The following is a 13,553-nucleotide window of genomic DNA, read 5'->3' on the forward strand; positions in this document are numbered from 1 at the left end:
ACAGGTTAAAGAAGAGCCACATAGCATAGTTACAAAAAGAGTCCCTACAAGGGTCAAAGCAGAGCAGCCCAGTGCTGAAGAGCGTTTGATAATACAGGAACTTGCAGTGTATTTGGCCCCTCCATTTCCTCGTTCTGTAGTGAACATGAGACATGCTGTGGCTATAGGAAAGAACAGGCAACCTACAGTATGAGTTGTGTGGAACAGTCTCTGACAACAGCTATTTTCTTTATAAACAAGACAGGCTCCCAGCCTCCAAAAGGTAATGAATATTTGAGCAGAAGAGTAAAGATGTGGTCCTGGAGGAGCTTTAAACAGCAAGATGGCAATCCATGGATTAGAGCAGACTGTATTACTTTAGCTGTTGTAAGAACTGATAGACAAAAGCAACACAATATTTGTCAGAATTGTTATTTAAGGCACTGTGGATAACGAAAATGTTTTTTTTAACAGTTACCATAAGTATTAAGAAGGTATCCTTCAAGAGCACTTGCCCTTGCTTTATATAGGAAAAAATAATTTCCCAGAGTGGGCAGGGACTATTTCAAGGCCCTTCTGCTTTAACATAAAGAATCCATCATTATTTCTGCTGTCAAACAAGCGAAAGTGACTGTGGCCGCAGGACTGTCATTCACTGCCTCCCTCTATGAGCTTAGACAAGTGACTCCACTTCTCTTTGCCTCAGCTTCTTTCCTAGTAAAAAAGAAACTTGTTCATTTAAGAACCGTGAAGGACAATGCAATGGGTCTGTTATATTACAGCTGGATAAGGCACAAAATAACACAACTGTTTTTGTAAAGTCTTCTTCCTGTCCTCTTCATGTGCTACAAAATATAGAAGTGCAAGACAGTTCTAGCTGATTTTTGTCTTTCTTCTTACTGCTGCCTTTCATTTTCCACACAAGCTTCCTCCCTTTTCAACATCTTCGGAAAACAAGAAGAATTTACAAGCTCCCTGTGCTGTTACCGCCCGCTTTTATCCCAACCAGGAAGATGGCTTTTCCTATTTGCTCCTGTGTTTGCTAGTGAGTAGAAGACTTCACTTCTCAAAGATAAAGACTTTAGCCTACAAGTAAAGTTTTTAGGAGCCTTGCTGAAATGAAATATCACTAGCCTTGTGGGTGAAAATTCAAACATGAATATATTCCAAGGGCGTTTCCAGTTCCTACCAAGGTTTAGCAGCTGCTGAGTTCAGCTGAGCCTGTGTTTGACTGGTGGAGGTCTGCTTGATGCAGTTTGAGCCAGGGGAATGGACTAGATGATGCGTTAAGGTCTGTTCTATGAAAGTCTGGGCACTAATATATTAAATTAGTGTCTGACTGTTTATCAGATGTAGCTCAATATTTCATTATAATCTTTAAATCTCAGCCTTTAAAAAATACCAACCGGAAATACAGAAGGATATAGGACAAAGGAAACACAACCTTTGAACCCCTCTGTTTCACAGAGGGGCCAGCATTTTGCAAATTAAGAGCAGCCCATTTTTATCAAATAAATGCTGTTGCAGCTGAAACAACACAGATTGCAGACACATTTGTAGCTTTCTGTCTTACAGAGAAGCCAAAGTTTTCGGTGAAAGATCTTCCTACATCGATCTGCTTTGAAGTGCTTCCTACAATCATGATAATCTGTTCCAGAAACTGGTCATAATAGAAAACACCATTTCAAAGCAGTCTACAAAGGACATTTCTAAAAAACCTTTCAGTTACACCTCAATTGCAAATATGCCACCGACTCACTTACTTTTCCATCGGGGAGAGTTGGCTGTGATAAGCACGCATTTTTCCTGATCTCTTGCCTTCTAATCATGTCTATCAAGTCATTGTACCTGACAGACACGTTAGCTCTGCTATTCAAAACAAATAAGAGATGCCTAAATTATAGTGCTGCATTTTAACAAGGTACTGTCAGGTTGAAAACCTGGGGCCAAGTCCTGCATCCAGCTCAGGTATTACACCAATTTAAAAAGCAAATACTCCCTGGATAAGAACTGCAAGATCTGAAATTTTCAGGTTTTTTAAAATGAAAAATCCAATTTTAACTTACATAAATTAAACTTTTCCTACCGATGTCCCTTGGTGCAGGATTAGGCCCTTGTCTCTTCTACAAATATCTTCGATCATTAGAACTACAGACATCAGATTATTTCTAATTCTTTATACTATTAATTTAAGCCCCTTATTCTATCAGGTAAATGTCTGCCATGTAAACAATCCCACTGCTCAGGCCATTGTGATAATTTCACTGAAGAACTTCAGCAGTTCATTTGGTCTATTTGTAGAGAAAAGTCTTACTCAACCCAAGTAAAATCTTCAAAGGTTTTTTTCCCCTTCCTCAGTTGAATCAGGTTGGGAAAGGAAAAAAAAGCAAGCCTCATTATTTTACTTCTGTTTCTAATCAATTACTTCTGCATCTCATGCTCAAACATGTGGGAAGCTTAACATTCAGCAAAAAATAGAGATCTTGTTGTTTTAGGTTTTGTTTTAATTAAAACTGGAAATGCTTCTCTTGGTGCTGGGTTTTGCAGCAGCATAATCTTGCTGACCTAATTTTGGAGAGTGTCTCTAGACCAATATTATCTCCATGTAATCCGGTTCCATAGGTACAAACTTGTCTTTGATTTTTTGGGCTCATATTACTAATCCTGAGTCAAGCACAACCACAGCTCTTCACTGAGGTTGCACTAGTTGATCTGTGAGTAGAAATGGGCTCTTGAACTTTTCACGGACATCCACGCCCTTTGAGAGCTTTGTAAATGGATAGCAGAGTAGACTGCCAGAAAACAAAGAGTTTTCATTAAATGATAACATCTTTCCAAACTAAAAACAGAAATTGCACTACTTATAGGAAGATTCTTGTCCTCTCAAACCATGAGTATCACAGTTAAGGTTAGTGCAGCTCAACCATACACTAGTATAACTTTTGGAAACAGTTTAAGCATGTTTGCCTTGTGTTAGCAATCAAGAACTCAGGCCGGTAAAATCTTATCCACAGGTTGTTTCACTGAAATTAGCAACACCTTCACGGACTTGTACAGATTACAAAAGTGAGTTTGATTCTGCACACTCAGATCTTGCACTAGTGTCTTCCTCACTAGAAATTCTACCCGAACTCTGCCCTCAGTTAGTTTAAAGTGTCACTTTTCTCTCTGCCTGCATCACAGTGCTCCTGAGTGAAAGACAGAGTCTGGTTATGCCCATGCAAAGTGCAGACAGATGTTCTGACATCTCCCTGCAGAGAGCTCCCCTGATACAACACTGCTCTGATTTACAAGCAGTGCTGCTGCTGCAGTCCCTACCCAGTTCCCAGCCATCATCCTCTGCCAGTAAAAACCTGCTGTTGCCTTTTACCACTACAGCTACTCCAATTCTTCACCAGGAATGTAACACACTAGGCTCCTCATGCCAAAAGCTTCAAACCACTACCCCTATTTTCTGCCTTCCAACTTCATAGTCCTTATCTCCTGCTGTCTATCTGCTCAGTTGTGCTCTGCAGTCTCTGCTGTTCCATTCTCCCAAACCTTTGCAGCTGTTAGTTACTACTGTCTTCTTTGGCCAGTAGCATCCTTAGACAGCGTTCAGAGAAGAGCCATCAGGCAAAAAGGATTGAAAAAACAATGAAAAATCCAGTATCATACTGAAATATCATAGAGAAATTAAGAGATGACTTGATTGTAATCCACAAGTACCTTCCACTGCAAGAAAATATGATGCTCTCCTCTCCGGATTAAGAACATAACAGGACCAAGAACCTTGCAACCAAGCAACTAAGAGGCAACATCACTGCAAAGGCTGCTGAATTTTAAACACTTTGCCAAGAATTGTAGGATGTTCTCTTTGTTCATAAATATTTATATGAAAATTGTATGTTTGTTTAGAATAGCTGACCAGCTTGAACATGAATCAGCTCAGGGAAGCTCTGTGCCTTTGGGTAAGGCAGACAAAATTACTGGAAGCATCTTTCTGGAGTTACTTTCCATCACTGTGGGAAGAGGGACCAGATGGGGAAAAATCCCAGGAATCAAAAGTAAAATGTAAACTAAGGGATAAAATGCTAATAAATCCGGTTCACATGTGCTCTCTTACAAGTCAATGATCTTCATTTGAGTAAAGACCAACTGACAAGAAAAAAGGCTTCTTCCCCAAAGTACCTCATCCACAAATCTGCCAATGAGTTTTCAATGAAAAATTAAATTTAAGTTTGTCAGCCTTGATGCACTTTGTCTTTATGAAACCAGGAATGAAATATAGCACTGGGAGTATTCTTATCCAGTTGTCTTAACTAATTTAGCATTTTGGATGTCTTAGCTTATGAACTTTGCAGAGAAATTCTTGGCAAAAAAGGATGGCATTGTAACTTCAGACTTCTTAAAATTAACTCACACCAGCTATTCTCAGTAGTAACATCATTATCTGCAAAACTGTGCTCAAATGAAGAATCGATAAATAAATATGAAGAAGAAATTTAGGGGAAAAACAAAGTGCTATTAGCATTCCAGAAGTATAATAAACTCATAATTCTCTGAGGCAAAACAGTGAAGCCTGGATTTGCAAAGCAACCACAGACAAGGAGGTGTGCAAAGCTCATTCCAAATATAAGTTGGTTTAATATTTCAAAGACTCATTAGAGGGAACACATAGCATTAGCAAAATCATGTTTTGTATTCCTGACCTACAGTCCTAGACAAATACAGAAAGTATCAAGTAAATTACTGTCTAGGGAACAATTTCTGTTGGTTAAGGGGGGGAAATGTTAAATTTTAAAGATGTTAATAACTTACTTTTGTTTTATTTCAATCTATATAGATGCATGTCTGGTGTGCATATAAAAAAAACAAAATACAGGAATGATGCCTAGTTCATCTTAAAAATGTTGGGAACAATTGAATACACATGCAATCAGGGTACTTTTTTCCTCAAACTGTAGTCACACTAACTTGGACTGAACTGCTCAGATGAGTAAAGGATTTGCACGATCATTGCACCTACTGGCAATGTCTAGTATGGAGATAAATGCATAGCCTTGTAAGGCACAAGTGTAGGGCTCTGATGCAGGAAAGCAATGAGATGAAACATTTCATTCAGAGGATTTAACTACACATATAGAATTAAGTATGCGAGTAAGTGTTTCTAGGGGTTGTAACCTTTCCTCTGCCACTAAGGTACTCTACGACCTCGAGCAAGTCACGTAAGACCAGACTTTTCATAGACCTCAAAGTTTAATTTGTACTGATTTCAGTCACTGGAAACCTTACTCAGCACCCTCTGCATCATTATGTTTTATGATATCTTTAACAGACAAGCACAAAATTCTCCAGGCCATAGTCCTTTTATGCCTCAGTTTCTCTCCCTGAGAGCTCTGACTGCTGAGCATGGATGTTAAAATAGAAATAAGGGTAAGCTGTACTACTATATCACTTGATCATCCTCACAAAGCAGGAACTGTGGAATCTTTCGTAATTTGTATTATTCATCCTTCATCAGTATTGGAACACCGCATAGTTACAGTGCATAGTCCTATTTTGCTCATGCTGAGTAAGTATGTATCTTTATCCTACCAGAAGCCACTAATGATATTTGTCCCCCTGTTTTCTTTTAAGTAGGTGTTTACAAGCTGCAATTACAACTAACAACTAAGCTCTCTTAGACTGGAGGAGCACACTGGACACAGGGAGCCACTGAGTCTCAGCTTTGTGTTTCTAATGAAAATGCCCTTCATATGTGGAGCGGACCCCAAAAAGGTCAGAAAGTGAATTATTAAGTGCTTTATAAATATAGACTGATTGCCCTGTCCAAAGCATGTGTTTGAAAATCTCTTTCTGGCAAACAATCATCTTCAATCAGAAAGGGAGAGCAGAGAAAGTAACGTGAGGCAGGGCAGGGGGTTCTGTAATCACTCTAACAAACTTTTGAGACGTGGCCAATTTTTCCTTCCATGTGTTATATATACAGACTCCAAAAAGCATTTCTTTCTAGTTCTTGAATTTACTATATTATCCTGTCAGTCTGAGTTATCCAGAGGGAAGTTCCTACCCTTCCCTTTCTTGCCTTATTTTTCTCCCTAATCTTTGATGTGTTGGAAATCAGCATCATAGGAGATAAATAAGCAACCTTTTGCTGAAACAGCAAGCTAAACAACTTCCACGTGGCCAAGCAACACAGCAAAGCAATTAAACCTGCCCAACAGACCATTCACAGCCAGCCTTCTCTTCACTTAAGAGGCTGGCCCCAAAGTGTTCCCAGATTTAGTTCCTAATCCTCCCTCTGAGTTGTGCAGATGGTTCCACAGCACCCACTCAAAACCTCTTTGAAGTTGCTATGAATCCACACAGCTGGGTAAGCTTGTTGGCCCTGATTCTGCTGCAAGAATGAGGATGTGGCCAAGGTCTTGAAGTTTGTTTCCTTTCCCTCAAGAAGACAGGCAGGCTCTGCTCCTTTCCCTCGGAACTAGTCGTAACTGTCACAGCCATATTTTGGAACTACCAGTTTGATCACTGACTCAGGACACTTCCATACCACATAAGAAATTTTCATTCTGTTATCCTTTCAAATAAAGTTGAAGCTATTTTTTCATTTTCACTCTACATCAGTAACCTGCTCAAGGTTTGCACAAGGTTTGCACTTGAAATGAAAAATACTGCTTTTAAAATGACAAACACTGAACACAGGACATTTGTTACCACTAAAAAAAGCTCTCTCTGTCTATGGAGAAGCATAATTCATTCACTGATACACGCACCCACATTTTCTCCAGGGAGTTTCACAAATTCACATGCACTCCCAGCACTACATTTTGCATTTCAATGTAGGCATTAGCTATAAAAGATGTGTAAAATCTTATGTAGTCAGACAGAAGCTGTTCCCTATTGGCTACATAATAAGCACCTTAGGTGGCTCCAGGGTATAAAATTATTCCAAAAGGGGTGTGGAAAAAATTACTCTGCATAAATTGATTCCAGATCCACCTGTTCCAGGTGCCAGGAAATATATTTTCTTAAAGCCATCTGCTTGTCTTAAAAGCTAACAGTTTTTGAAGACTATGGCACAAGCAATCTGCAAAATATACAAACTTCAGAAGCCACAAACCCTTAAACTGCAAATGGTTTATAGATCATCTACATAGGGCTTAGCTGGGCTGTTCTGCAGGACTGCAGAAGGCATCTCTGCTTAATATCTGAGCACATCCAGCATCAGGGTACGTCCTCCATAGCCCAGACGGTTCAAGGCTACTGGAGGATCCATTTGGCATCACCAGATCCTCACGGGATATTCCCAATTGCAGAATAGGTTTGCCTCATGGGTTTGAAGTCACGATGAAGCTTTTGAGTGCAGCACAATATTTGGCAGACATAAAATTGATGACTATGGTTCTTCTCTGCCGGTTGCTACGTCCCGGCTGGTCACGTGTTGCTGCACCATAGATAAAGTCAAACCTTTGGAACTGGCACTCTGCAATTTATTTGGCTTCCAGCAACAGCCTGATAGGGAGCATGTTATATATACTAACAAGCCCATAAGCATTTCACCTGCTCAACAAAGCTGGTGACCACAGAGGTCAGACGCTGCTACAGTTGGTGTTTATCAGGGTCTGGTCATGCAGGGTTCTGTTTCCCAGAGACACATTAACAAGAATGAAGAACACGCAGCACCTTGTAAGATCAAGCTCCTTCACGGCAGCTCCTGGGAAGAAAATATTCTGTGCTCTCTCCACAAATGACCCCTTACTGAAAACCAGTGAAATTACACATGCAATTTATAAACTCCCAAGGTGTTCACAATTGATTTCGGGATTAAAACTAGTAATCAGCATGTTTACTTATGGTCTCATTTAAAGCTTACTAAAAAGTAAATAAACCCATACCAGTTCTTAACCAGGACAGTGCTTTGGTATATGTTTAATTATAAACACATGAATAGCCCTGTCACCAATTCAGAGTCATACTTTGTAACTTGGTAACATCCTTCACATGCAAATTACCTCCCAGACTCAGTACATTCTGAAACAAAACAAACCCGCTTGGTTTGTAGATGCATATTTGATAACATTAATACTTCTGGAGTGCTGCTATTGATACACTCATCTTTAGAAAATCACTTTGAGTGATTTTTTGTGGACCTTAAAAGTTTGTGCTTGATATAAATGCTGAACCAGAGGCAACTTTGGGACTCGCGGCGCTGTAGTCAAGGAGACCCTGAGTGCTGAAAGTCACCGTTGTGCTGTTGGAGTTCTGCTGCACTTTGCTCACATGGTTTGAGCCTGGGGTAAGGAATAACTGCTGTTATGCAGTATTTTTTTTTTTTGGACAACAATGAGAACAGGAGTGAAATAAATACTGAGGTTAACTGTGCTTGAAGAATAATCTCCAGTAAACAAGGCACTGTCCACACAAGCTGCAGACTCAAACAGCTGTTCAAGTCTTGTGTCTCATACTCAGCTCCCACTGATGAAAATTGCCACCATGGACAGAGATGGGATGAATCCTGGCATCAGACACACTGGACAAGTCAGCAGCCCACGGTGTAAAAAAACAGAGAAACAATCTCTACAATAACACTATCCGACATATTGCTTTGGATGAGTCGATTTTTGTCTCCTTAAAAAGAAAAAAGGTAACAGAATAATAACAAAGAACCTCAGAATCAACAACACACATACTTGGACACTGCTCATTTCAAGGCACAGCAGGGATAGTGCCATACTCTACATTCTGTCTCCTGGACTAAATCACAAGAATCCAAACCAAAACAGTAGCAGTTCACCTTCACAGTCTTCAGTCTATAAAAAGGTAAGTCCATCACTTAAGACTGACTTTGCAATCTTAGCGTGACTTGGTACTTACACACCTGCTGCACCACGAACACTGATGTGTTTCACTCCATTCTGAGTTGCCTCCACCACGACCTGCAGATAATTAAATTTCCCTTTTCCAGTTTTACACCAGAAATGATCTGGTGAATATGATCTGCAGCAAGGCAAATTCACTTGCAGACTTCACATGGGACTGCACCTAAACTCTGGATCTCACCACTACCCCAGCAGTGGAACATCACATTGTGATGACTGACTCCTTATTCCTCACTACTCCTTATTCCCCTCTCTCTTGTGGCCAGTCTGCACTTACTGCTGCAGCTCTTGCCATGAAGGCAGTGAGCAACACTTTGGAGACCTGACAAAGCTGGAGTCCAGTGCCTGGCTTTCCGATGACAGACCCTTGGTAAAATTATCTATGTTGCTCAGTAAAAAATGAACTAAGAAATGCTAATCTAATAATTCCAGGCATATAGATAAATGAAAGGTGAAAAGGCTTTTAAATGCATTCTAAACCCATTTTTTTGTAAGATGGATCAATATATTTCTCTAGGCTGGAAACGAAAGAGTTCTCAAAGAAAGTTAAATTTGGAGAAGAAAATGTTTTGTTTTCCTACTGTGGAAAAACAGTGATGACAATTCCTTGGAAGACATTTATACCAACAGCAATCCAAAGCTAGGGCTTCATCATGGTCTCCCTAAAATCAGTACAGTAAGAACAGGGTAAGGTTACTGCTGTCAGCCTTCTAAATGTGAACAAAAGTGGTTTTGCAATCATACTGCATTGTCCTTAATTTCCAAGTGTTCACCAGCATATGGAAGAGATGCAACCACAAAGCAAAACAATTACAGCTTTGATCCTGCATCTTTTAGACAGTCAACTAACCTCTCTGATGTCTTTACAAGGAACCACCTGAATAAGGGCTACCGGATAACACTCTAAATTCCCAGATCCCAGTCGGCAGAGCACACACCAGCGCTCGAGGCAGGGAGGCAGCAGCGGCGGATCGCTCCGTGGCACTGTTTGATGCTGCCCCCTTTTGCCGAACAGCGAGGCAACAGCCCCGGCTGCACACTGAAACTTTGCCTGGCATCTATTCGTTTTCAGGAAGATACATTGATGCAGATGGGCTTATTTAACCCTAGTATGTCTGCTCACATGATTATTCATCCTGACTAAAATAGAAATCTATTGGTCAAGACACGTCTCCAGGAACATTCTCTCTAATTGGGAGGGAACGTCTATCATGTCTCAGCCCAAGTCAAGCGGGACTTTAACAACTGACTGTAAGGTAAAAAGCAAAGAGTTAATAGTCGGGGTGGACGTTCCCCCAGGTCAGCTGTCTGCTTGGAGAATAAAGGGCAAGCACACTGGATGACCAAAGTCATTTTTTCTGAACACTTATTTCATTTTACTGCAAAGCACCTAAAATCCCATGGCACCACTTGTATCAAGTTTCTGTTGGGCTACACACATTCCTACTGAACCCATGCCATCTTTTCCAGTTGATGTGACCTGGTTGAGGCCACCTTGTGAAAAGTCATTTTCTACACACACCCTCATCCCCTACATCTCTCTGTTCAAGCCTTTTGTCCTCTGGGGTTGTGCTTTTTCACTCGCTGGAGTTTGCACATTTTCTTCTCCCTGGTTGCCCCAGCTCTTTGCAGGAAGGGAGGGAGGTCACCGAGGGCAACCACTGCCAATTCCATCAGCCTAACAGGCTAGGGGGATGGACAAAGCAAATATCTCTATTCTGAATGGCGGAACCTCTCTCTCCCCAAGACTTCTGGATTAACATGTCCCTGGCAGGCGAGGACAAAAACTTAGCCTCTCTGAGGAAAGAAAGCAAGATAGAAAAACAGGAGAACCTGTCTTCACTTCACTGAAAATGCAAGAGGCATAACATAAAATGCAGAGATCCTCTTACTTATCATCCAATCCAGTCTGAGCAGAAAAGTTTTAGTTCAGAAGGAAATTAAAGATATGGATTATTCAAGTAGCTGTTTAAAAATGAAATCTCTGTTAAAAATCTGGTTAAATATCATTAGGATTTTTCTTTTCCATTGCCACCTTCTCTGCAGTTATGATCAGTTTTCTCCCTTGGGTGCTTACAAACCACACACATAATAAAGAGAGCACTTTTCTGTATGAGTAGCTTGTTCCAGCTACTCTCACTCCTCCCTCCTTGCCTTCACTCACCCAGGATCTCTACTGATCTCAACAAGCAGAAAGAATCAAAGCCCATTATAACTTTTAGCTTAGCTGGTTTCTATTTTGTGCACAGTGCAGTCGGCTTAGGGTCTCAGCCTACCACTGAACCCACCCAGAGGCAAAGAGAGCTAACCTCTTTCAGCTCAGACTATAATTTAGGAAAAGAAGTATTTTCTGTAATGAGAGGGAACATTTGCACAACAAAAAATAAAACTTTACTATGATCTCAAGCCGATATATCCATACATAAATAGTTCAAGGGGAAAAAAACCCAAATGTAAAACCCCACCAAAAATAAATAAATAAATGAGGGAAAACCCCAAAACAGGACCTGGCATCTACAATGTTTGAAGACCTTTTTTAAGGACAGGAAATTATCTAAGAGTCTAAACTGAGCCAACAGAGGACAGTGAAGGTTTAGGACAGAGATACTCCTCTATACTTACACTTCACCTAAAAGCCCATGAACAGACAGGTTCAGGAACGACTTGGCAAGCACACCTTTTGTTTGTTTCCTCTGAGGCGTAACAGTAAGCGTGCTCCTGGGCAGCACGGGGGAGCAGATGGTAGTGCTGGAAAATACAGGTCTCCAACTTCTGGTGTGGGTGTTGGAGCTGGATCGACAAAGGTTGTTTCTGGAAATCCTACCCCCACACACACTCCCCATAAGTTTCTAACAATGCACAGAGCTAAGGAGCCGCACAAGGCTCTCCGCTTCCCTCTCCCTCTCCCCTTCGCTTTTGATCTCCATCAGGACGTGAGCTGAAATTTAATGGGCCACCCCAACCACAAAGACAAATTACCATGTGAAAAAAAAATAATCATTGATATCCCTCCGTCTAGGCTACCCGGTTTCCCACCACTGCACCCCTTCGCTCTCGCCACAGCCCCCATCAGCGGGTTTAGAAAGAGCTGGGGAGGTGGCGGAGAGAGAAAGAGGAAAAAAAAAAAACAAACACCTCCACTGCCACCTCCGAGCAAGCGTGCTCTCCAGCGCTGCCGGACTGCGAACACAGCGACCAAAGAAAAAGAAGAAGCCCCCTTGCCTCCTCAGCCCGCAGCGGGCAAGGAGACAGCGCACCGAGCGCCGGGCACAAACACAGCCCCCGGCCCCCCATCACCGGGCGCTGCGCCGGGGGCGGCGGAGACGCGCAGCAGCCCGGGGGTTCCCACCTCCCCGGATCCCCTTCCCAGCGCCGCCCGGTCGCCCCGACCCCGCCAAGTTGGGAAGTTTGCGCGCTCCCCGGCCCGGCCCGCCGCCCGCCCCCCGGCCCGCCGGCTGCGCTTACGGGGTGGTCGCGGGGCTCCCGGTGCGGGGCTCACCGGCACATCGCGCTCCGGCTGCCGCAGCAGCGGGGACAGCCGCGGGGCGGCTGGGCTCGGCTCAGCAGGGCTGGGCTCGGCTCGGCTCGGCGCGGCTGGGCTCGGCTCGGGGCGAGCAGGGGAGCGGAGCGGCGGCTCTCCCCAGCCCGGCGCTCAGGGAGTGCCGCCCCGGGCCATGCGAGCGGCGGCGGGCAGCGTCCCAGCGGCGCGGCCGGAGTTGGGACCGAAGTCCTCCCGGGCGCTCCGCTGTCTCTTCCAGGCGGCTCCTATCAGCACGGCTTCAACTCTTTCCATCGGAGACCGAGGGGAGGAGGAGGAGGAGGCGGAGGAGGAGGAGGTAGGGAAGGAGGAGGGAGCTAGGGGCTGGCAGCCCCAACTCGCACTGATGTCAACTAATATATTCAAAGTTCAGCAGGGCATTTCTTAGCAGGCGAATCGCCCTCGCCGCCCTCCCCGCTGCTCGCAGCCGGCCTCCCAGTGCCGGCGGGGGGTCTCGGCAGCACGGTGGCTCCGCCGTCTGACCCCTGCGGAGAGGGGGCGGCGGGGCTGGCCCGGAGGCGAGGAGGTCGAGGATGGGGGATGGCGCACTTTTCAGGCGGGCAGGTTCAAGTGCCGCCGGCGTAGGGAGGGCTGAGGATGGAGGAGAGGCGCTAGCCGAGAGCGAGAATAAGAACCAGCGGCAGAGCGATGTTTGTGTTTAAATCCAGCCTCTTCCCTCCCTGCTGGAAGGGGCAGGGCCGGCTGCGTTGCTGTGGCTGTGGTTGGGATGGGAGTGGGGCGCAGGGAAGACGCCGCGCTGGGGCTCGGAGTGGCGCAGCGGACACTCCGGCCGGGCTCTGGGCTCCCGAGCTCCGGACTGCCGTGCTCGGACACGCCGCCCAGCCGGGGTTTGCAACGAGCCCGGAGCGGAGCGCGGTCCCTGCTCGTGACTGCGCCCCTCACCCGGGCCCGGGGCTGTGGCCGCGTCTCACTTGGCCGCGTCTCCCTTGGTCGCGATGTCCCCTTGCTCGCCGGGGGCGAATGGGGTCGAGATGAACCCGCGCAGGGAAGCGGAGGTTTTTTCACGCCGAAGCGCAGATAGCGGCGGAAAGCCCGCGTACGCGGCGCGGAGCGCTCGGGAGAAGCAGCGCCGCCCCTCCGCGGCCCCGCCGCTGCCGGGGGCTGCCGGCGGGGATCGCGGCGAGGCCGGGGGGGCTGCATCAAACGTGTTT

General features: G+C 44.6%; 1 protein-coding gene across 4 annotated transcripts in view; it reads right to left on the reverse strand.

The window, feature by feature from the left end:
* Positions 1-13,222, reverse strand: part of SEMA5B (semaphorin 5B) — a 270,787-nt gene extending 257,565 nt beyond the window's left edge. For 2 of the 4 annotated variants that reach the window (XM_027725635.2, XM_039381829.1), the window contains exon 1: positions 12,309-13,222. The gene's annotated coding sequence lies outside the window, so the exon portion shown is untranslated. The remainder of the gene's footprint in view (positions 1-12,308) is intronic. The other 2 variants (XM_039381823.1, XM_039381820.1) reach the window with 2 other exon arrangements.
* Positions 13,223-13,553: the final 331 nt, after the last annotated feature.

The sequence above is a fragment of the Pipra filicauda genome, unplaced genomic scaffold, assembly GCF_003945595.2.
Source record: "Pipra filicauda isolate LSUMZ 115617 unplaced genomic scaffold, ASM394559v2 scaffold10_size6260569_pilon, whole genome shotgun sequence".
NCBI classification, from domain to species: Eukaryota; Metazoa; Chordata; class Aves; order Passeriformes; family Pipridae; genus Pipra; species Pipra filicauda.